General features: G+C 43.5%; 1 protein-coding gene across 11 annotated transcripts in view; it reads left to right on the plus strand.

The window, feature by feature from the left end:
* PARN (poly(A)-specific ribonuclease) overlaps nucleotides 1–24714 on the plus strand; it is a 198772-nt gene that overhangs the window by 46448 nt on the left and 127610 nt on the right. The gene's annotated exons all lie outside the window — the stretch shown is intronic.

Below are 24714 nucleotides of genomic sequence, written 5' to 3' on the forward strand. Positions count from 1 at the left end.
CCTCATATTTTGGGATGTCAGTTTGGAGTTATTGGGAGCTATAGCACATTTTTAGATAAAATATTTTTCATCTCGAGTGACTCAGATGTTTTTTGAAAGTAGAAATTGACCTTTTGGGGAACAAATGTATTAAAAATATAGGCTTAAAAAAAAAGAGAGAACATTGCTAGATGTACTGCATCTCTTCCAAGGAAAAGAACTGGTAGTTCTGGCATTTAAATTTCCTATGAGGGACTGGGCGCGGTGGCTCACGCCTGTAATCCCAGCGCTTTGGGAGGTTGAGGTGGGCAGATCACTTGAGATCAGGAGTTTGAGGCCAACCTGGCAGTATGGTGAAACCTCGTCTCTATTAAAAATACAAAAATTAGCCAGGCGTGGTGGCGGGTGCCTGTAATCCCAGCTACTTGGGAGGCTGAGGTGGGAGAATTGCTTCAACCCAGGAGGCAGAGGTTGCAGTGAGTTGAGTTTGTGCCACTGCACTCCAGCCTGGGCAACAGAGCAAACCTCTGTCTCAAAAAAAAAAAAAAAATTTCCTATGAAGTAGATGTTTATGTATGATTCCACCCAACCCCTAACAAATTTGACAGGTGAGATTACTATTTATGCTTGCATTATTATCTGATTAAATAATATTGTGTCTAAGAAGGTGTTGGTTCTATAAATGGTTTTTAAGAAATCCATGAAGTTTTGGCCTGGGTGCTGTGGCTCATGCCTGTAATCCCAGCAGTTTGGGAGGCCAAGGTGGGCAGATCACTTGAGGCCAGGAATTCGAGACCAGCCTGGCCAATGTGGTGAAACCCCATCTCTACTGAAAATACAAAAACTAGTTGGGTATGGTGGCAGGCACCTGTAATCACAGCTACTTGGGAGGCTGAGGCAGGACAATAGATTGAACCCAGGAGGCAGAATTTGCAGTGAACCATGATCGCACCGCTGCACTCCTGCCTTGGGTGACAGAGTCAGACCCCATCTCAAAAAGAAAAAAAAAAAAGGAATCCATGAAGTTTTGATTGTGATTACATCCTGAGCCCTCATCTGAATGGACCTAATGAAGTAAAGGCTTGCTCTTGTATCCTCATTGTTGTAAGCAGTTAGAGTGATTTAGGGAGAGGTCCGAAGTTCAGACCATATTTAAACAATCTCAAGGTTGTTACTTCAAAGTGTGTTTTGTGCTTGCTTAGCAAAGCTGAGATTGAAGTTAAGGATGTGATCCTTGAGCAGACTACAGTTTGGTTCTGTGCCAGAACCCTAAAGCATCATCTTTCCCTGAGCTCTAAGGCAGGGTTGGTTCTAGAGGTTCTGCGCAAGCCAGACACAGAAGAAGGCAGCCCATGAATATCACTAACACCAAAAGAAATCACTATTTCAGTGTTGTGTTGGTTACATCATTTCCTTACATTCTGTGCAGTTGTTAACAGTCGTATCATTGCTTTACTGGGTGAGAATACTGTACTGTCTCCTTCACATGTCTGTATAAATGCTTGTGCTTAGGTGGCGTGCTGCAGACACCCATGTCAGTTCTAAACATCTGGATTCCTGAGGTGCTGAATTGTCTGAGTTTGTGAATTTTATCATATTATGCCTTCTAATTATTTTTAAATCTTTTTTCTTGTTTTCTATGAAAGTTCAGGCCGGGCGCGGTGGCTCAAGCCTGTAATCCCAGCACTTTGGGAGGCCGAGACGGGCGGATCACGAGGTCAGGAGATCGAGACCATCCTGGCTAACACGGTGAAACCCCGTCTCTATTAAAAATACAAAAAACTAGCTGGGCGAGGTGGCGGGCGCCTGTAGTCCCAGCTACTCGGGAGGCTGAGGCAGGAGAATGGCGTAAAACCCGGGAGGCGGAGCTTGCAGTGAGCTGAGATCCGGCCACTGCACTCCACCCCGGGCGAAAGAGCAAGACTCCGTCTCAAAAAAAAAAACAAAACAAAACAGAAAGTTCAGAGATAAATGTATATGTCTTTCATACACATTGAACTCAGTAACAGTATAGTGTATATTGGAAATTAAGGTGAATTTTTCTGTGTGGAAAATTAATTCTGCTAACCACAAGTCCTTGCTGTTTCTAGTTCCTTAAGAGTAAAACATGATTTTCTTAGCTCTTTTATTTTTGGAGGCAGTGTTTGTCTTTGAAAATGTAGCCTATGCCATAGATCATGGAACCCACAGGTGATGTTAAATACAGTTTTTTGGGGTTTTTTTTGTTTGTTTTTTTTTTTGAGATGGAGTCTCTGTCACCCCAGGCTGGAGTGTGGAGTGCAGTGGCACAATCTCAGCTCACTGCAATATGTGCCCCCTGGGTTCGGGCAATCCTGCCGCAGCCTCTAGAGTAGCTGGAACTACAGGCATGTACCACCACGCCTGGCTAATTTTTATATTTTTAGTAGAGATGGGGTTTCACCATTCTGAATAGGCTGCTCTTGAACTCCCTACCTCAGGTTATCTGTCTGCCTCAGCCTCCCAAAGTGCTGGGATTACAGGTGTGAACCACTGTGGCCAGCTAAATATAGGTCTGATTATGATTGTTCCTTACATTTTTATGTACTTGATGTTAAAGTCATTGTTCTGCAGCATTTTTCAACTGAGAGATGTTGACTCATTTGTAGTATTATTATTATTATTATTTTGAGGCGGGGTCTTGCTCTTTTGCCCAGGCTGGAGCGCAGTGGCATGATCTCCGCTCACTGCAGCCTCCACCTCCTGAGCCCAAGTGATCCTTCCACCTCAGTCTCCTGAGTAGTCATTTGTAAATACTTACACAGTGTAAATATTAAAACAGTGATCCTGCTTCTCCGCTAAGGTCAGCTCCTTATAAAATCAGATGTTGGATACAAACTGGGTTAGATGTGGGCTGCATCTAGTTTATCAGTCATGTGTGTGACCACCATGCAGAGCAATCAAAATAAACTTTGATTTAAAAACTTAGCTGGGCCGGGCGCGGTGGCTCAAGCCTGTAATCCTAGCACTTTGGGAGGCCGAGACGGGCGGATCACAAGGTCAGGAGATCGAGACCACCCTGGCTGATACGGTGAAACCCCGTCTCTACTAAAGAATACAAAAAACTAGCCTGGCGATGAGGCGGGCGCCTGTAGTCCCAGCTACTTGGGAGGCGGAGGCAGGAGAATGGCCTAAACCTGGGAGGCGGAGCTTGCAGTGAGCTGAGATCCGGCCACCGCACTCCAGCCTGGGCGACAGAGCCAGACTCCGTCTCAAAAAAAAAAAAAAAAAAAAAAACTTAGCTGGCTGGGTATGGTGGCTCACGCCTGTAATCCCAGCACTTTGGGAGACCAAGGCGGGCAGATCACTTGAGGTCAGGAGTTCGAGACTAGCCTGGCCAGCATGGTGAAACCCAGTCTGTACTAAAAGTACAAAAATTAGCCTGTATTCCCAGCTACTTGGGAGGCTGAGGCAGGAGAATCGCTTGAAACCAGGAGGCAGAAGCTGCAGTGAGCCAAGATCACACCGCTACACTCCAGCCTGGACAACAGAGTGAGACTCCCTCTCAAAAAAGAGGAAAAAAAAAGCTAGCTGAGACTTTCTGTATTTCTTGATCAATCTAATATTGCTAATACTGTGCAGGACTATTACCGAAAAGAACTAGACAGTAAATACATAGCTTTATTTTAAATTGGGAAATCTGTCCATTCAGAATTTTTTTGCCAAAACCTAGATGCATACCAAGAATAGTTGAATAGGAGGTGGGATTCAGGAATCCTTCTGTGATTTTTTGGTCTATTTTTCTCCAATCTGTAAAGGAAGAATATTTTCTTCATCACTGAGGGAAAATATTCCTGCAAGATTTGAAATAAAATTAGAATTGTTTTTATTACCTTTTTTTTTTTTTTTTTTGTGAGACAGAGTCTCACTCTGTCACCCAGGCTGTAGTGCAGTGGTGCGATCTCATCTCACTGCAACCTGCACATCCTAGGTTCAGGTGATTCTTCTTCCTCAGCCTCCCTAGTAGCTGGGACTACAGGCTTGCACCACCACACCCTGCTAATTTTTGTATTTTTAGTGGAGACAGGGTTTCACCATGTTGGCCAAGCTGGTCTCAAACTCCTGACCTCAGGTGATCCACCTGTGTTGGCCTCCCAAAGTGCTGGGATTACAGGCGTGAGCCACCATGCTTGGCCTGTTTTTATTATTATTTATTGGAATAACTTGGGTAAGTATAGGCATTCATTCTTAACCCACTTAGAAAGCAGATTTTATGGCCAGATGCATTGGCCCATGTCTGTAATTCCAGCACTTTGGGAGGCCGAGGTGGGCGGATCACCTGAGGTCAGGAGTTCGAGACCAGCCTGGCCAACATGGCGAAACCCTGTCTCTACTAAAAATTCAAAAATTAGCTGGACATGGTGACGGTGTCTGTATTCCCAGCTACTGGGGAGGCTGAGGCAGGAGAATTACTTGAACCCAGGAGGCAGAGGTTGCAGTGAGCCAAGACTGTGCCACTGCATTCCAGCCTGGGCAACATGAGTGAGAGAGACTCCATCTCAAAAATAAATACATAAGTAAGTAAGTAAGTAAGTAAAGTGAGTTTTCTGGACTGGATGCAGTGACTCATGCCTGTAATCCCACCACTTTGGGAAGGTGAGAAAGGAGGGTTGCTTGAGCCCAGGAGTTTGAGAGCAGCCTGGACAATGTGACAAAACCCCATCTCTACAAAAAATACAAAAATTAGCTGGGTGTCGGGGGGCACACACATGTAGTCCCAGCTACTCGGGAGGCCGAGGCAGGAGGATCACTTGAGTCTGGGAACAGGAGACCAAAAAGAAAAAAGGAAAAACAATTGCTTCTTTTGACATCTTTTTCTGTGTTAATACTGACCTTATTTTTACATACTTGCAGGTGATTTAGGATATTCAACCTTGCTTTTTGTCATTTTTCACGGTTACCCCTGTAGGAAAACATTCAGTAGTTGCCCCCAACATTATCTCAAGCTGATGATTTTAGAAAAATATGCAAGATTTTCTGAAGATTAATTTATTTTGACACCACACTTTTCTAAATATAACCTTTACCAAACATGCATACTCATAACATAAATTTGGGTGGACATTAAACTGCCCACATATACAAATCATATTTTATTTTGCTCTCACCAGACTTAACATTTAAAAAGTAAACCTCGAGGGGAAATAAACTTCACTTATTTCTGCATTATTCTAAATTCACATTTACTAGCATCAGTTATGCCATTTTGGGAAGCTTTATCAAGTCAACTATTGAGGAAATCCTGAGACCACTGTTGCTTAATCAGTATGCAAAGACTGAGTGTGATATGAGGTGTTTTTTTAAGCCATGCTGGTCTAGAAGAATGTCCGATGAAGGTTTTGTGTGGTGCCATTTTGTCTTTTTCATGACCTGGGCACCTCCCATAGTCCTCTTTGCTTTTTTGGAATCAGGAGGAAAGTCATGAGAGAATTGAGCCTTGGAAATGAGGATTACGCCACTGCTAATGACAGCCTGTGTGGAATACACTCTTTGTTTATATTGGAGGCTCTCTCGTCAGGAAATGATTTACCTCCTTTTATAACCTTGGTCAGTTTTAATCAATGCATTGAAAACCAGATTTGATGTTAAGATCCTTTGGTCAAATCCAGATCTAAAATCTAAGAGCTGAAAATACTGTCTGCTTTTGCTTTTTATTGTACAACAGAAAGCACAAAACCAGACATTTGCCTTATGTTTTGTTAACTGTCTTTGGTATTGTCAAGACACCTTGACCCTTTTATGAAGGTTTTTGGGAAGGTTGTTTTCTGTTTACCTCAGTTCTTAGAAAGAGGAAGAATGAGTGGGTCTCTTTTTTGGCTATTTTCAGTAAGCAGTGGAATGTGTTAAGATGAACTAGATGCCTGCAGTTTACGCTACAGGACTGCTGCCTTGTTTTGAATCTGAACAGGGTTCCGCTGGAAATCTAGGCCTTCCTGGAATGACACTGCTTTATGGTCTTTCTGAGCTACCGATGAGACAAGGAATGATATGCTCTTGGAAAAATGTTTTCTCCTGTGTAAAATGGGGATAAAACAATTCGTCTTCTGTATTGGTCCATTTGCATGCTGCTAATAAAGACATACCTGAGACAGGGCAATTTACAAAATCAATAGGTTTATTGGACTTATAGTTTCACATGGTTGGGGAGACCTCACAGTCATGGCAGAAGGTGAAAGCCACGTCTCAGAAGGCAGCAGACAAAAGAAGAGCTTGTACAGGGAAACTCCCATTTTTAAAACCATCAGATCTTGTGAGATTCATTCACTATCACGAGAACAGTGCAGGAAAGACCTGCCCCATAATTCTGTCACCTCCCATTGGGTTCCTCCCACAACATGTGGGAATTGTGGGAGTTAAAATTCCAGATGAGATTTGGGTGGGGACACAGCCAAACCATATAATTCCACCCTCGGCCCCTCCCAAATCTCATGTCCTCACAATTCAAAACCAATCATGCCTTCCCAACAGTCCTCCAAAGTCTTTTTTCAGCATTAACTTAAAAGTCCACAGTCCAAACTCTCATTTGAGTCAAGGCAAGTCTCCCTTCCACCTGTGAGCCTGTAAAATCACAAGCAAGTTAGTTACTTCCTAGATATAATGGGGGTACAGGCCAGGGATAAATACAGCCATTCCAAATGGGAGTAATTGGCTACAGGCCCTTATTACCTCTGTGATCTTGGGCAAGTTACACAAGTCTGAAATCCAGCAGGGCAGTCAAATCTTAAAGCTCCAAAATGATCTCCTTTGACTCTATGTCTCACATTCAGATTACGCTGATACAGGAGGCAAGTTCCCATGGTCTTGGGCAGCTCTGCTTCTGTGGCTTTACAGGGGTACAACCTCACTTCCAGCTCCTTTCATGTGCTGGTGTTGAGTGTCTGTGGCTTTTCCAGACGCATGGTGCAAGCTGTTGGTGGATCTACCATTCTGGGGTCTGAAGGACAGTGGCCCTCTTATTACAGCTCCGCTAGGTGGTGCCCCAGTAGGGACTCTGTGTGGGGGCTCCGACCCCACATTTCCCTTCCACACTGCCCTAGCAGAAGTTCTCCATGAGGGCCCGCACCTGCAGTGGACTTCTTCCTGGGCATGCACGCACTTCCATACATCTGAAATCTAGGTTGAGGTCCCCAAACCTCAATTCTTGACTTCTGTGCACCTGCAGGCTCAGTGCTGCATGGAAGCTGCCAAGGCCTGGGGCTTCCACCCTCTGAGGCAACATCCTGAGCTGTACCTTGGCCACTTTTAGTCATGGCTGGAGCAACTGGGAGGCAGGGCACCAAGCCCCTAGACTACACACAGCAGAGGGCCCCTGGACCTGGCCCATGAAACCATTTTTTCCTCCTCAACTTCCCGGCCTGTGATGAGAGGGCCTGCCTTGAAGACCTCTGACGTGTCCGGGAGACATTTTCCCCATTGTCTTTGGCTGCTCGTTCCTTATGCAAATTTCTGTGGCCAGCTTAATTTCTCCTCAGAAAATGGGATTTTCTTTTCTTTTTTGAGACGGAGTCTCGCTCTGTTGCCCAGGCTGGAGTGCAGTGGTGAAATCTCGGCTCACTGCAACCTCCGTCTCCTGGGTTCAAATGATTCTCCTGCCTCAGCCTCCTCAGTAGCTGGGATTACAGGCATGTGCCACCATGCATGGCTAATTTTTGTATTTTTAGTAGAGATGGGATTTCACCATGTCAGTCAGGCTGGTCTCAAACTCCTGACTTCGTGATCTGCCCACCTTGGCTTCCCAAAGTGCTGGGACTACAGGCATGAGCCACCACGCCCAGCCAGGATTTTCTTTTCTATCACATTGTTAGGTTGCAAATTTTCCAAATTTTTATGTTCTGCTTCCCTCATAAAACTGAATGCCTTTAACAGCACTCAAATCACTTCTTGAATGCTTTGCTGCTTAGAAATTTCTAATGCCAGATACCCTAAATTATTTCTCTCATGCTCAAAGTTCTACAAATCTCTAGGGCAAGGGCAAAATACTGCCAGTTTCTGCTAAAACCTAACAAGAGTCACCTTTGCTCCAGTTCCCAACAAGTTCCTCATCTCCATCTGAGACCACCTCAGCCTGGATTTCATTGTCCAGTCATTATCAGCATTTTGCTCAAAGCCATTCACCAAGTCTCTAGGGAGTTCCAAACTTTCCCACATTTTTCTTTCTTCTTGTGAGCCCTCCAAACTGTTCTGGCCTCTGCCTGTTACCCAGTTTCAAAGTCACTTCCATATTTTTTGGTAGCTTTTCAGCAGCACCCCCTCCCAGTACCAGTTTCCATTTTCATGCTGCTAATAAAGACATAGCTGAGACTGGGCAGTTTACAAAAGAAAGAGATTTATTGGACTTACAGTTCCATGTGGCTAAGGAGGCCTCACAATCATGGTGGAAGGTAAAAAGCACATCTCACATGGCAGCAGACAGGAGAGCTTGTGCAGGGCACCTCCCGTTTTTAAAACCATCAGATCTCTTGAGACTCATTCACTATCAAAAGAACAGTACAGAAAAGACCCACCCCGTAATTCAATAACCTCTCATCACGTTCCTCCCACAACATGTGGGAATTGTGAGAGTTACAATTCAAGATAAGATTTGAATGGGGACACAGCCAAACCATATCCTCTTCCGTCGAGGTTATAAGGATTGTGTGAGAGGTGAAAGGACTTGGATAGTTCCTAGAACTTAGTAAGTGCTCAGCATATGTTCTTTTCCTTTTCTTGAAATATACGGGATGCGGGGAGGATTGGGAAGATACTGGTCAAAGGACACAACATTTCAGTTAGCAGGAATAAATTCAAGAGATCTGTTATACAGCATGGTGACTGTAGTTACTAACAGTGTATTGTAAACTTGAAAATTACCAGAAGAGTGGGTTTTAAGTGTTTTCACTGCAAAAAGTGAGTATGTGAGGTAATGGATATGTTAGCCTAATTTAGCCATCTTAAAATGCATGTATATTTCAAAACATGTTGTACACATGAATATATACAATTTTTAGTTGTTAATTAAAAATAAATAAGTAAGGATGGGCATGGTGGCTCATGCCTGTAATCCTAGCACTTTGGGAGGCCAGGGGAGGTGGATCGCTTGAGGCCAGGAATTGAGACCAGGCAGGGGAACATAGCGAGACTCCATCTCTTAAAAAAAATTAGCTGAGGATAGTGGCACATACCTGTATTCCCAGCTACTCAGGAGGCTGAGGCAAGAGGATTGCTTGAGCCCAGGAGGTTGAGGCTGCAGTGATCCGTGGTTGCAGCACTGCATTCCAGCCTGGCGACAGAGCAAGACCCTGTCTCAAAAAAAAAAAGAATAGAAAAAAAGAAATAAAAATATAAAAAATATAAGAAGACCTAACATGATAGGAGATTCAATAAAGGTAGAGGTGGTAGCAGAATGTGTTTTATGTTTTAGTTTAATGAAAAAGAAACTTCGTTAGCTTGTGAACATAAAATTGGAGTGCAGTAGCAACAATTGTGAAGTGTTTACTTTTGCTTGTACGTACCCTTTAGTGTGTGCTTATGAAAAATCAGATGACGATTGTGTCACATTGGTATGTAATAGAAGCAAGATGGCTTTGATTTGGAGCATTTTTTAAAGTTTTGTTTTTCAAGTGAATATAACGCAGCAGTGTACGGAGGGTTGAATAGGTATACATAGCAGCTGTATGTACAGAGGGGAGAGGAAGGAACCTATGGTGCCTGAAATAAAAGCACACCAGTGGTTTCCCTTTTTCTCCATAGAAAGCAATTGCATGCTGGTAGCAAATTGGGTTTTTCTTGTAATATGCACGTGCTTGACATTTAACATCAGAGAGATTTTAAACTGAAGAATTAAAGATTTCTTCCCAGTGTCAACTTATTTTGGGTGACAAAAAAAAAAAAGAAAGAAAAGATTTCTTCCCAGCCCTCGCCAGTGATGGACAGAGCAAGGCTTTATTTGCTACTTGCTAGCACAACTGCCATTCGTGCCCAGCAGCACGGCGTGCAGGGTCGCAGTGGGTTCTTAAGGGACCCCATGTGTCCAGCTGTCTCCCTGGAGGGTGCTACCTGATCACCTGCAAGGAAGCCCTTGCTTAACCTTCTGCTGTCCAGCCTGTCCCTCCCTCATACAGAGGAGCTGTGTATTAAATTGAGTCTTACAGTAATTCCACCTCCCTCCTCCATGGGACTTCCAGCTTCCCAACATAAACATGAGTTTTAACATAGCTTTAATGTTGGTAAGCGCATAGCTGTCAGTGTCACAACACTCCACAGGATTCGTTTCCATTTGAATTTAAATATTGAAAGGCCGGGCGCAGTGGCTCAAGCCTGTAATCCCGGCACTTTGGGAGGCCGAGACGGGTGGATCGTGAGGTCAGGAGATCGAGACCAACCTAGCTAACACAGCGAAACCCCATCTCTACTAAAAAATACAAAAAGCTAGCCGGGCGAGTTGGCGGGCGCCTGTAGTCCCAGCTACTTGGGAGGCTGAGGCAGGAGAATGGCGTAAACCCGGGAGGCGAAGCTTACAGTGAGCTGAGATCCGGCCACTGCACTCCCGCCTGGGCAACAGAGCGAGACTCTGTCTCAAAAAAAAATTAAATAGGCCGGGCACGGTGGCTCAAGCCTGTAATCCCAGCACTTTGGGAGGCCGAGATGGGCGGATCACGAGGTCAGGAGATCGAGACCATCCTGGCTAATACGGTGAAACCCCATCTCTACTAAAAAATACAAAAAACTAGCCGGGCGTGGTGGCGGGCGCCTGTGGTCCCAGCTACTCGGGAGGCTGAGGCAGGAGAATGGCGTGAGCCCGGGAGGCGGAGCTTGCAGTGAGCTGAGATCCGCCCACTGCACTCCAGCCTGGGCGACAGAGCAAGACTCTGTCTCAAAAAAAAAAAAATTAAATAAATAAAATAAAAATAAATAAATAAATAAATATTTAAAAAGCCACTTGATTGATTTCTCCCGAAGAATTGCTTCACTTCAGGATCTCATGGAGCGTACGTAGTATAGTACAGTTGAATCCCAGCTCTGCTCCTTATTACCTGTGTGATCTTGGGCAAGTTACTCACCTTCTCTTTACCTCAGCTTCCTCATCTGTAAATTGAGAAGGTTAGAACCTGTTTGATAGGGTTGTTGTGAGGATGAAATAAGAGTGTGTGTGTAAAATGTACAGTGCCTGGTATATGATAGACCTCAGTTAACTTGTCATTGCTGTCACTGCTGTGGTGACATAGTTTGAGATGCTTCTCTGACTAGATGTGGGGAACAGAAGGAGTGCTGTTTTATTTTCATAGAAGATGCTGTATGATGCACTGTGTATATCCAGTAAACAGGACTTTGTTTTGAATTATTGAGGCTTGACCAGAAAGCAGAGGAGACCCCCCCCAAAAAAAACCTACATGTAACTAAATAATAAGCAGGGAGAAGATTGAATACGTTATTGTTTTTTGTTTTTCCCCTTTGAATCATATGGTTAGTTCTTACTCTTAGTTCTGTATTGTGTTTTCAGTTTTAGACTTGGTTTTTTTTTTTTTTTGAGTTGGAGTCTTGCTCTGTTGCCCAGGCTGGAGTGCAGTGGTGCAATCTTGGCTCACTGCAATCTCTGCCTCTGCCTCCTGATAGCTGGAATTACAGGTGCTCACCACCACTCCTAGCTAATTTTTATGTTTTTGGTAGAGATGGGCTTTCACCAAGTTGACTAGGCTGGTCTTGAACTCCTGACCTCAAGTGAACTGCCCACCTTGGCCTCCCAAAGTGTTGAAATTACAGGCGTGAGCCACCGCGCCTGGCCCTGTTTTAGACTTTTATTGGGAAAAGGAAGTAAAGAGATATATCTTCTAAGTGAACTATTAGAAGCTGTTTCTTTCCTTTTTTAAATTTTAACTTTAATTCTTCTCTTTTTCTTTCACTTGAGACAGAGTCTTGCTCTGTCACCCAAGCTGGAGTGCAGAGGCGCCATCATGGCTCACTGCACCCTCAACCTTCTGGGTATAAGTGATCCTCCTGCCTCATCCTCCCATGTAGCTACCAAAGGCGCATGCCACCATGCCTGGCTAATTTTTTTTTTTTGGTAGAGATGGGGACCTCACTATGTTGCCCTTGCTGGTCTTGACCTCCGGGGCTCAAGTGATCGTCCCACCTCAGCCTCCCAAAGTGCTAGGATTACAGGCATGAGCCACGCTGCCCAGCCTCTTCCCTTTTTCTTTTTTCTTTGCTTTTTTTTTTTTTGAGACAGTCTCACTTTGTCGCCCAAGCTGGAGTGCAGTGGCACGATCTTGGCTCACTGCGGCCTCCAACTCCCAGGTTCAAGTGATCCTCCGGCCTCAGCCTCTCAAGTAGCTGGGACTACAAGTATGCACCACCATGCTTGGCTGATTTTTGTACTTAGTAGAGACAGGGTTTCACCGTGTTGGACAGGCTGGTCTCGAACTCTTGACATCATCATCCGCCCAGCTCTGTCTCCCAAAGTGGTGGGATTACAGGTGTGAGCCACAGTGCCCGGCCTTCTTTCCTTTTTCTGTACTTTTTTTTTTCTGAGACAGAGTGTCGCTCTGCCACCCAAGCTAGAGTGCAGGGATGTGATATGCCTCCCGGATTCAAGCAGTTCTCCTGCTCCAGCCTCCCAAGTAGCTGGGATTACAGGCACGTGCCACCACACCCTTCTGATTTTTGTATTTTCAGTAGAGATGGGATTCCACCATGTTGGCCATGCTGGTCTTGAACTCCTAACCTCGTGATCCGCTCGCCTCGGCCTCTCAAAGTGCTGGGATTACAGGTGTGAGCCATCGCACCTGGCCTCCTCTTTCCTATTTCAAAACCACTTTATTGAGATATAAATTCACATACCGTACGGTTTACTTATTTAAAGTATATAGTTCAGTGGTTTTTGGGATATTACATTATTAATTTTTTTTAATTTGGTAAAATATACAACAACTTTTGCCATTTAACCGTTTAAAATGTACAGTTTGATGGCATTAATTACATTCACAATATTGTCCAACCATAGCCACTGTTTCCAGAACTTTTTCATCACTCCAAACAGAAACTCTGTAACCAGCAAGCCAGTAACACCCTATCTTCCCCCTCTCCTCAGCTCCTGGTTACCTCTAATCTGCTATGAATTTGTCCTTTTGTGAGTTGTTTCTTTTTGAGCAACTCATTGCTTCACTGATATTTTAATTTATTAAAACAATGATATTTTGCATCACCTGGAGCACTTTTCTTTTGTAATTGTATTCCTGCCTTATGTTTAGATCACACCTTGGGCACATAAACTTTAAGATACATAGGTGTGTATCTGTGCAACATCTCAGCTAGGGTGGCTTATACGTAAGGCAGCAGGAGTATAAGGGAAAGAGCTGAGGCTTCAGGGTGGGTCATTTGGGTTGATGCCACCGGACAGGAGATTTGTCTTGCCAAAGCTAGGTTTCTCCGTCTGTCAACTGGAGATCATAATCTCCACCTGGTTGGGCAGCAGCACTGATAAGGCTGCTTAGTGTTGGGTGTGGCACGTAGTAGGTGTGCAGAGAGGGTGGTTGTTACTGTGACTTACACTGCAGTGAACTTGAAGAAAATAATGGAAATCTTGTTCTCATTTCATTTCTTTTTTTTAATTCTTATTTAAAAATATATATATATATATTTTTTGAGACAGAGTCTCCCTCTATCCCCCAGGCTGGAGTGCAGTGGCATGATCTTGGCTCACTGCAACCTCCACCTCCAAGGCTCTAGCAATTCTCATGTCTCAACCTCCTGAGTAGCTGGGATTACAGCCTTATGCCACCATATCCGGCAAATTTTTGTATTTTTAGTAGAGACGGGGTTTAACCATGTTGGCCAGACTGGTCTCGATCTCTCGGCCTCAAGTGATCTGCCCACCTCAGCCTCTCAAAGTGTTGGGTTTACAGATGTGAGCCACTACTCCCAGCATTTTTTTTTTTTAATTTTTTTTTTTTTGAGATGGAGTCTTGCTCTGTTGCCAGGCTGGAGTGCAGTGGTGCGATCTTGGCTCACTGCAACCTCCGCCTCCCAGGTTCAAGCGATTCCCCTGTCTCAGCCTCCCGAGTAGCTGGGACTACAGGCGCGTGCCACTATGCCCTGCTAATTTTTTGTATTTTTAGTAGAGACAGGTTTCACCATGTTGGCCAGGATGGTCTCAATCTCCGCCCACCTCAGCCTCCCAAAGTGCTGGGATTACAGGCATGAGCCAGCACTCCCGGCCAGCACCCGGCATTTTTTTAAATTATTTTTTTGAGACAGAGTCTGGCTCTGTCACCCAGGCTGGAGTGCGGTGGAGCAAACATGGCTCACTGCATCCTGGGCCCAAGGGATCCTCCTGCCCCACCCTCCAAGTAGCAGGGAGTACGGGTGCGTGGTACCACACCCAGCAATTTTTTTTTTAAGTTTTTCGTAGAGATGAGGTCTCACCATGTTGACTGGTCTTGAACTTCTGGACCCAAGAGATTCTCCCATCTCGGCCTCCCACGGTGCTGGGTAGTTTTTCATTTTATGAAAGGGCGGTGGTGGACAGCAGGCGGTGTGTTCCGAGCTGAGGACCCTTCGGTGACAGTCTCTCTGTGTTGATAGAGGCAAAGTGGGCCACATACATGATGCCAATAAAAACTTTTTAATAATGGCAATTTAGATATCTTACTAAGAAAACACTGTATAACTGTCTTTGCATCTTAATTTTAAAGGTCTTGCTGCAAAGTTGGCTTGTAAGTGAGAAGAAAATACCTGCCCTGTGTGTTATTTGCACTAATTTGTGTTGAGCCTTCTGACGCTGGTGAGGCTGATTTGTGAGGCAGTAGGGTCGAGAACACAGCCTCCTCCATTTGTCTGCCTGTGCCGGGCACATCCCTTCTCATCCCTTTCCCAGAAGCCCCTGGTGATGCCAGAACCGAGGTCAGGGAAGGCAGGAAGGAGGCCACTTACAGCATTGGTGATCATAGGCCCCTTTCTTATTGGCTGGCTTTCCCAAGAACTTGGTAGTACTTATTCTTTAATTTTGTATTAATATGCTTACATAAAGGAGTAATAAATCTTTTAAAATATGATATCCTCTGCCCCGTAGCTTTTACCAAAAATGGGTCTGGATCCTGGACTAGGGAGCACAGTGTATCATAAACTGGCTGCATGTGGACAGTGGTGTGATTGTTGATACTACTCTTTAATCATAAAGAGCCCAGGAAATATGTCTTTTAAAAAAATGGAGTCCCCATTTTCAGCCTCTTCTGGATTGTGTAAATTTTAGAGTCAGATGCCATGGAGGAGTAAAATTACAGCACTGCAGATGCTTCGAGCAGCCTCCCAGAATCCAGAAGACTTGAAGCCAGTTTTTCCCTAGTTCACAAAATATATTTTCCCCAATACACAAGATGCATTTTTTCTTCCTCACATACTTTAACCAAACCCATTTATTTTGCCTCAAAGTCTTGTTTATTTTGTTTTTGGCTCCCCAAGTTACCATGATAAAAAGAATCTCCATAATTGGCTTGGTTTGATTACCCTCAAAGTTTAATACACTCACTGATTTTCACAAAGGCAAAGGACAGGGCACATGAAATTACTGTGAAGCCTTGAGTCTGGTTTTTTAAGACTGGAAACAAGTGCTACTTCAGGGAAGGGACTGCTTGCCTCAAGCTGATACTGCCTTATCTAATTTCTGCCTTGTTATCTTGATTGCCACTTCTGTGGCAGCATTAAAAGGCTGCTTTTTAAAGAAATCTTACAGGCCACCCACCCGGCAACCTGTACTTGGTATGCTAGCCCTGCAGCACTACAGGGGCAGTCCATGTGCTGAGCTGTTGTTGTGCTTGCTCTGGTTACTTTAAAGTACATTTCTCTCTGGCTTAATAACTTGTTTATTATTATAATTGAAAAAGTAACTTGTTGAGGTAAAAGGAAATCAGTCAACCCTTGGATGTATATTTAAGCAGCTTGCCTCCTCTGTAATAGGGTATTGGATTAGTGTTCAAGTGTACTACAAGCTTGATGGCTTACAATACCAAGTGTTTTAGGTTAATACATCTCTAATGGTTCTGGAGGCCAGAAGTTTCAAATCAAGTTATCAGCATTGCCGAGCTCCCTCCAGAGGCTCTGGGGAAGAATCCGTCCCTTGCCTCCTCTGACTTCCAGTGGCTGCCGGCATTCCTTGGCATCCCTCTGCTTAGGGCCACATCACACCAGTCTCCGTCCCCGTGGTCACATTGCCTCCTCCTCCTCCTCTGTGTGTGTGTGTCCTGTCTCTGCCTCTCTCTTACGAAGACGTGTGATGGCAGTGAGGCCCCACTTGTACAATCCCAGATAATCTCATCTCAGGGTCCTTAATATAATAACATCTACTAAGACTCCTTTTCCAACTAAGGCAGCACTCAGAGGTTCCAGGGAGTAGAAAGTGTACATATCTTTTTGGAGGCCACCATTCAGCCCACTGTAGGCATGTTAGTAGTAAAGTCAGCAGTCTTAGCTATTTCCAGTTTTGCATTGGTCCTGGCTAGGAGCAAGTGGGCAATAGTTATTTCCAAGACTATTTAGCACTTAATTTGCAGTGTTCAAGGATTAGCAGTATACTCTAAGAAATTTGGGCTACCTATCAAATAGTTTATCCTTTGAACACCTTCCACTATGCACAGTATGTCACCTGCATTGACTATTTTTTCTAAAGGCAGTCCTCACAGGTAGGGAAAAATGTGCCCATTTTAAAGCCGAGACATCTGCCTAGGGCCCCGGGAGTGGCAGAGTCAGGGATCATCAAGCTTGTGCTCCACTCAGAAGGGCTTCTTCCTCCATAGCACACAGTCTCTATAAGGGACAATGCTATAGTTGGTTGCATATCTTTTTAAGAGACAATGTTAGTCTCTTTGAAAGATTTCCTTTTCTCTCAATGTTTGGCCAGAGCACAGTCTCTAAAAGATGTTGACTTAGACCATTGGATTGTGTGGGGCTTGCTTCCTCTGACACTTTACAGTATGTTGTTTTATAGGCCCTGCAGGCATTGCCTTTGTATAATGCTTAATTTAATGTTTTTAGTTGATGTAATTTGATATGCTTCATTTGATGGAGACTGTTGAAATGAGCTGCTGGTTTAATTTTTTTCTTCCTTTTCTTTTGCCTTTGTTTTAGTGTTGTATGTATCTAAGAAAGGACGTGAGTTGGCTTCAGGACAAATGTTGAGTAACGCTCTGTTTGTCAAAACAGCAAGCAGCTAGATTGAAAACTGTATTCCCCCCACCTGAGTGAAATTAAAATAACTGATGCCACAGTCACTCCCATCTAGCCGGTGGTTACCCTTATTTTACACAGGAGCTTTAGTGAGCAAAATAAATGAGCTTATTTTGTGAGAGATGTCTGCGTGCTTCCTACCCTGGATGATAAAATTAGTTTTTTATAGCACATAAATATGTATAATGATGAGCCTTGCATACGGGTTCTTATGAAGTGCTTTTACTTCTGTGCCCTGAAGGAAATACCAAGACCATTTGCAAGTACAGTAGCGCTGCCAGTCGGTAAAGGTTTCAATTTCTCTTTAGAAGGCTTGGGACTTGGGGTGAGCCGCAAATTAATTCTGTGCTCAAATTGTGTTGAGATGAGATTGTATTCAGCATTTCTGCCTCCCTGTCTAGTGGTAGGAGAGGGGTACAATTTTATTTGGAAATCTCTTTTTTGAGAAATCGGAAGTGTAGTCTTGGTGGAAGCAGAACGCAGATGGACACAAATGCAAATTTTCCCTCAGGGAGTGAAAATACTGAGTTCTTAGGAGGAAGGATAAAGAGTTTGGGGGCTTGAGGTTTTTCCTTTTGCTAGGAAGAGAGACCAGAATAAACTGTGTTCTTCTTTATTAAGACATGTCATGACGTTAGAAGTCTATCTAGATCATCCAGTCCTGTGTATGCGTCATTATGCAAACTAAGCCCCTGTGTCCATACACCTCTGAGGCCTCTCCTCACCCTGAGATGCTGATTCACTCTTTTTCCTGACGGTGATCATGGTGTGTGGGACCAGGTGTGCCTGGCAAGCCCTATGCCCAGGTAGCAGCTTGCTTGGCACTGCAGTCGTGGGAAGGTTGTCCTTTTGATATCCGGCCACATGGCTCTCTTCACTGCCTGTTGTTCCTGTTGCCTTGAAAATTCGCTGTACCCAAAGCTCTTCCTCAGACAGCAACCTCATTTTTTGTACCAGGCTCTGTGCCATCACACAAAGCCATAATTTCATCAGCCCTTCGAGTATTATAAAAAAAATGTTTCTGGAATGTTGTATCCCAAGCACTTGCGTCTCTTATATACACAAGGGCTTTGACTAGTGGTTTAGGACGAAAACCCTTGACCCTAGCTGCTGCCGCTGGGACTGTAGGCTTACCATTTCATAGGGAGGCTGTGGAGATAGCTCAGGTTAAAAGGCATGTGGGAGAGAGGGCCTGTGTGTGTAGGGCAGGTAGTGGGAAGCTTAGGGTCTGCCCCCGTGGTGGCCCAGGGCAAGTAGCTGAACTTGGAAAAATCTGCCTTCCATTCTCAGTACAGGAGGACCCATAACTTCCAGACAGGAGAGGAGCAACTGAGGCTGAACAGGCCATGATAAATGTGATTTTAGTTAGGAATTTTTGTACTTAATTTTTTTTTTCTTTTTAAAACACAAAAATCCCACTGATAATTCCTCAGCCCAGAAGAAAAAAAGCTGTCCTCTTAGTTTCCTGCTAGTTTGTGTTCTGTGTCTATTTCATTTACTAATTGAGATCAATGTTCTTCATTTGCGGATTGAGATTATACTAGTTATATAATTATATAACTTAAAAAAAAAAAGCCAGATGCAGGGGTGTGCACCTGTCGTTCCAGCCATTTATGAAGCTGAGGTGGGAGGATCACTTGAGACCAAGAGTTTGAGTCTAGCTTGGGCAACATAGACCCTGTCTCAATTTAGAAGATACGTATTTAACCTGCATGTCCTGCACATGTATCCTATAACTTAAAATATTTTTAAAAGAATTATACACACACACACACGACAAGGAATTTTCAAACACATTAAAACTCGTGGTCAGCGTCATGTAGACAGCCTTCAGTGGCCTACCAGCCAGATCTGTCGTGATTTACTCACAACCTTCCTTCATGGTTGGAGCTCTTGTCAGTACATGCATGCCTTGCGCTGCACTGGCTCCAACACTGGGTGTGACCATTTTTTGCTAACTGCTTCTTAAAGTGGTCACCTGTCTGATTCACGCTCCTCCTCTGCCATCAGTTTTAGGACTGGAAAACCTGCTGTCTCAGGGGCAAAACTAAGTATTTCCTTTCCTTTGTGAATCAAATCTGTGATTTTATAGATTTGGTAATATAGAATTTGAAGGAACTATAATGATCTTTTCAGTTCCTGGAGGTTTGAGTCTCCATCCAAAGTATTCCTGAATCACCTTTAGGACTGCTTGCGTGCATTTTTTGAATATCATACTTTGTTTTCTTGAGCATAACTGCATAAAATGGGTTAATAGCAGCATTGTTTTGCAACCCATTTATATTCACCGGACTACTAGGGAATGACTTAGATAAGCCACAGTCCAAGGCAAGCCACTGTGTGGTCATAGAATAACCTTTGATCTTCGTGTGCTTGTACTGACAGAATCTGTGTCTGAAGCTTTGTGGTAAGGGTGGAGGATTTTGATAATGTTAGAGGTGTCTGATTCTTTTGTATTGTGTGTGTTACTCCCTCAAGTGTTTGCTAATCTTTAGTTCTGCATTGGTGGCTAAAGCTTAATTTGTGGCCAATTCACAGAAAGGGGTTAGACTTTTGCTAATGAGTTGCCAAGAGAGTAGTTTGAATAATTTTTTTTTTTAATTGTCTTAAAAACAAGAATAGCAGCTGTCAGCAGTAATTTCGCCCAGTTTATCTCTTGCAGAGAACCTAGTCGCATGCTACAGTTCGACCTCCTAGTTTCAAGGAGTGGTAGAAGGCTTATGTTACTGCCTTCTGGATTTCGAGGTAGTCCTTGGTATTTAATAGTTTTATGTTTTTCTTTTGTTTATTCATAGTTTCTTTTTTCTTTCTTTTTTTTTTTTCAAGACAGAGTCCTGCTCTGACCCCCAGGCTGGAGTGCAGTGGCTCAATCTTGGCTCACTGCAACCTCCGCCTCCCAGGCTCAAGGGCTCCTCCTGCCTTAGCCTCCCAAGTAGCTCAGACTACAGGCACGTGCCACCACACCCAGCTAATTTTCTATGTTTCTTTGTAGCAGTGGGGTTCATCATGTTGCCCAGGCTGGTTTCAAACTCCTGAGCTCACGCTATGCTATCTGCCTGCCTTGGCCTCCCCAGGTGTTTAGATTATAGGCATGAGCCACTGTGCTTGGCAGTTTTTTCCTTTTTAAAATTTTATATGTCAAAGTTTTGTGTTTTTCTTTTCTTTTTTTGAGATGGAGTCTTGCTCTGTTCCCTAGGCTGGAGTGCAATGGCACAATCTCAGCTGACTGCAATCGCTGCCTCCAGAGTTTAAGCAGTTCTCCTGCCTCAGCCTCCTGAGTAGCTGGGATTACAGGCATGTGCCACTACACCTGGCTAATTTTTGTATTTTTAGTAGAGACGGGGTTTTGGCATGTTGGCCAGGCCGGTCGTGAACTCCTGACCTCCAGTGATCCACTTGCCTCGGCCTCCCAAAGTGCTGGGATTATAGGCGTGAGCCCCTGTGGCCGGCTAGTTTTGTGTTTTTCTAAGTATTTTATTTATGTGTTTGTTCATTTAATTATTTATTTATTGTAGAGACAGGGTCTGTCTCTGTTGTCCAGGCTGGAGTGCAGTGGCACGTTAACAGCTCCTTGCAGCCTCAAATTCATGGAGTCAAGCAATCCTGCTGCCTTAGCCTCCTTAGTAGCTGGGACTACAGGCACAAGCCACCTTGCCCAGCTAATTTACTTTTTGTAGAGACAGGAGTCTCCCCATGTTGCTCAGACTGATTTCAAACTCCAGGCCTCAAGTAATTCTCCCACTTCTGCCACCCGAAGCAGTGAGATTAACAGGGAGGAGCCACAGAATGATTTAATATAAACAAATTGTTAAGACTAATATCTTTTGGAGAAGTTGGCACAAGTCATTATCCAGCTGATTGCTACATCATCTTTAGTGGCAATTAACAATACCACATTGAATATACTGTTTTCCTGTTAACTCCATGATTCTCAGTCTAGAGTTTCTGAGTCAGGAATCTTGGATGGCACCCAGGAACTTGTATCTTTAACAAGTTCCCAGGTGATGCTGATCCAGCTGGCCGGGAAGCACATTTTGCTAAGGGTTCAGGGTTCTATGTATCAGAGTTTTATATCTGAAATGAAATTCTTCAGTAACTGATGAGCCTTCTTAGGCAGTCTGGGACACAGTTTCATACCATCCTTTTATTTTTTGAGACGGAGTTTCGCTCTTATCACCTAGGCTGGAGTGCAGTGGTGCAATCTTGGCTCACGGCAACCTCCGCCTCCCAGGCTCAAGGGCTCCTCCTGCCTTAGTCTCCTGAGTAACTGGGATTACAGGCACCTGCCACCATGCCTGGCTAATTTTTGTATTTTTAAGTAGAGACGGGGTTTCACCACATTGGCCACGCTGGTCTGGAACTCTTGACCTCAGGTGATGTACCTGCCTCGGCCTCCCAGATTGTTGGGATTATAGGTGTGAGCCACCGCACTCGGCCTATATTGCCCATTTCACAAAATAGTTTGGAGGGTGGCTTTTTGTGAGTGCCACCCAGCAGAAAGGTATTGGAGATGATGAGGTGGTGGCTCTTTGGAGATAAAAGGTATTGTGTAGCATATGCTGTGTAGCCTGTGAAGAGACTGAGTGGAAGTGATCCAGTGTACTGAGCAAAAGACCCTGGTATGCTGTGCTTTACTCTGGAGTCTTTCCAGACTTGTTTGAAAGTCAGGATAACCAGCACTGCCAGTGGTATACTCGTACAACGTTTTAAAAATGACAGATTCCACAAAGGATAAAACTTGCTCTGTGGCATCTAGAATGTGAACTTGAGTTACACTGTTTCTTAGGATAGAATTCTTTTGTAAAATTAGCCATTGTATCTAATGGGAATTTTAATTTTAGTGTTTGATAGAGTTAACGTCAGTCTTTTAGAGAATAAGTGGGGAAATAATATTTCATCAGAAAGCTTTCAGAAATGTGGCAAGACTTCCGCACGCAGTCTTGAGGGTCTTTACCGTGTTACACCCTCTCAGATATTCACTAAAATAGAAAGAATGTTTCATGCAAGTGTTAGTCTGAGTGTCTTTTTGATATCTGCAGATGAAAGTCCTCCTGGGAGAGATTGTTCTTCAATACAGTTCACAGTGATGGAACATCCTTTCATGTCTTTATCAGCATTTCTGCTTGCCTAGTACATTTCCTCATATGCTAGGATGAAAACTGTCAAGTTGGATGATGCACATGTGAAGTATTTTATCAAATCATTCCAGGGAGTCAGTGCAGGCCCTTTGACAGCCAGCTGGGATGAGGCATGCCTACATTGAAATGTTTTAATTTTACTTCAGAAGGGCAGAGATGTTACCAGAGCAGTGGCTTCGAAACAGCATGGCATAAGGACGGTGGGAGGCCGTTGGGAGAGTTTACTTTGGTTCAGTTCCGCAGACGCTCAGCCACAGTTTTAGAGTCAGTTTCACAATTGCGTGGCGCTCTCCAGAGCCGCAGTCTGCCAAGTCACACAGAGTTGGTTTTCGTGTTCTTCCGAGCTTTGGAGCTATTCACTTCCCTCTAAACCCCAGATGTGAAGGTGGAGGTATAGGAGAAGAGTGAGAAGTGCTATTAATAATTCATTTGAAAGGGGTTTCTGTGTAAGGTAATGTGAAGTAAACAAACAAGATAGTGTAGGATTGACTGCATTAAAAAATAGCTTTTATGGGTACAAAAAATAGAATGAATAAGACCTACTATTTGATAGCACAACAGGGTGACTATAGTCAGTAATAACTTAATTGTACATTTTTAAATAGAGTGTTGTTGGATCGTTTGTAACTAAAAGGATAAATGCTTGAGGGGATGGACACTCCATTCTCCATGATGTGCTTGTTTCACATTGCATGCCTGTATCCAAACATCTCATGTACCCCATAAATATATATATATCTACTATGTACTCATAAAAATTAAAAATAAAAACAATCTTTTGAGTGTTTTAGCTGAGACTAAATTTTTGCTTACTTTAATCAGAGATCATATTGAAAATTCAGGTGAAATATTAGAGAAGACATAGCCTATATGTTACTTGACAAAAAATATTTTTCAAAAAAATGTTTTAAAAACATCTAAATGGTAAGAGAAATTGGGAGAGCCTTCTTTTTCTTTGTTAGCATAATCCTCCTTGGTATTTGTACAACATTGAGTTTCCTAAATTTATTGTTGAGGTCCCATGACTTTAGCAGTATAACAGAATTGTAAACAGAAATACAGGAATTGCAAATTCAAGCTTATGGTTTTATATTTATATTTTTATATTTATATTTTTCTCCCTCCTGCCAGGTGAGGTAGTGCATAGTATATGAAAGATTAATTGAAATGGCATTTTCAGTTGGCTTTTTCTAAGAAAGTCTCTAGTTATTTCCCCTGGGCTTCCCAGTTCTGTTAGCCTTTAAAGTTTAAAAAATGATCATAAAAGGAATTTTGAGAAACAAAGCTCAGAGTTTCCTAAAGCTGTTGGCGGGGGAGGGGAGGATTTTTTTTATTCTTGGCTTAATGACATCAATATTTTATAAAGGTAAAATCATAGTATAAAATTTTGTGCCTTTTTAAAACTTAAAATTATAAGTTATCCATGTTTTGACATTTTCATAGTTACTTTGATTGCTTAATATATTGAAATTTTGAACTATAATTTACTAATCTCCATGTATTATCAAATCTTGAGGTTGATTTTGATTTTTGGCATATTTGATGGTATAGCAGTGAACATTTTGTTGATTCAACTTTTGTTCTCAGTTATTTTTGTGGTGCTTGATACGTTTCATTAACTTTTTTTTTTTCTCTGAGATGGAGTCTTGCTCTGTTGCCAGGCTGGGGTGCAATGGCGCAATCTCGGCTCACTGCAGCTTCTGCCTCCTGGGTTCAAGTGATTCTCCTATCTCAGCCTCCCAAGTAGCTGGGATTACAGATGCCCGCCACCACGCCCGCTAGTTTTTTGTATTTTTAGTAGAGACAGGGTTTTACCATAGTTGGCCAGGCTGGTCTCAAACTCCTGACCTCAGGTAATCTGCGTGCCTTGGCCTCATAAAGTGCTGGGATTACAGATGTGAGCCAGGGTGCCCGGCCTTTGTTAACTTTTAAAATAAATTTGGTGGCCGGGCGCGGTGGCTCAAGCCTGTAATCCCAGCACTTTGGGAGGCCGAGACGGGTGGATCACGAGGTCAGGAGATCGAGACCATCCTGGTCTACACGGTGAAACCCCGTCTCTACTAAAAAATACAAAAAACTAGCCGGGCGAGATGGCGGGCGCCTGTAGTCCCAGCTACTCGGGAGGCTGAGGCAGGAGAATGGCGTGAACCCGGGAGGCGGAGCTTGCAGCGAGCCGAGATCACGCCACTGCACTCCAGCCTGGGCTACAGAGCGAGACTCCGTCTCAAAAAAAAAAAAAATAAAATAAAATAAAATAAATTTGGTGTTTAGAATTGGAGACTATTTCTAAATTTACTAAACGGAGAATTGAAAATTATATGAAGCATGACTAACAATAACAAAAGTCATTCCTAGGTTGGTTAGCTTACCTAATTAACTAGCT

Source organism: Trachypithecus francoisi, unplaced genomic scaffold (assembly GCF_009764315.1).
Source record: "Trachypithecus francoisi isolate TF-2019V2 unplaced genomic scaffold, Tfra_2.0 Lachesis_group15, whole genome shotgun sequence".
Lineage (NCBI taxonomy): Eukaryota > Metazoa > Chordata > Mammalia > Primates > Cercopithecidae > Trachypithecus > Trachypithecus francoisi.